Genomic DNA, 722 nt, shown 5'->3' with positions numbered 1-722 from the left:
ATGGGAGTAGCATAATAACGAGTTGGACTAGGGTTCAGCGTACTCAATTAGTCCTAGATCTACTAGCCAAGTAGGTTATAAGTCCCATCTGTGGCCATTCAATTTAGTGATCAAGCTAGCATGCCTTTATACCTTTGGCACGATATATTAGGTCCTCTCGATGAGGCGTATACATCGGACTCCACATATAGATCATGTGGTTTTATTATAAGTTATTATTAGATCTCATAATTATGTCAGACTCTCTTGCATTGAAAATTTATCAGTATACTCAGTATTCAGTTTCAGAATGTTATAAACTAGCCATTGCATTCTGTTAGCTCAGAAATTTAGTATATCCAATTCAGATTATTATACTTGCTTTTGTGCTTGTTCAGTTAAGTTTTAATTTAGTTTTATTCTATCATATATGCTCAAAACCTTTCAAGTACTGACACATATATGCGCTACACCTTCTCGTGATGTAAGTTCAGGTTCTCAGCATCTAAATCACGCTTATATCGATTTGCGATATTCAGTTTGGCATATTCATTGGTGAATCCTCATTCTCGAGGACGATAGTCATGAGTTTCTTTTCAGTTTATAGTCTTTTAATTTTAGTTTTTGCTAGATTTAGTTGGGGATTGTCCCAATATTTCTAGTCCAATTTAGAGGATATTTTCAGACATAGTTAGTTTCAACTTAGTTTTGAGTTAATATTTCCTTTGTATTTAACTCATTGT

The sequence above is a fragment of the Solanum pennellii genome, chromosome 7 (assembly GCF_001406875.1).
Source record: "Solanum pennellii chromosome 7, SPENNV200".
Classification (NCBI taxonomy): Eukaryota; Viridiplantae; Streptophyta; class Magnoliopsida; order Solanales; family Solanaceae; genus Solanum; species Solanum pennellii.
This window is presented reverse-complemented; position numbering follows the sequence as displayed.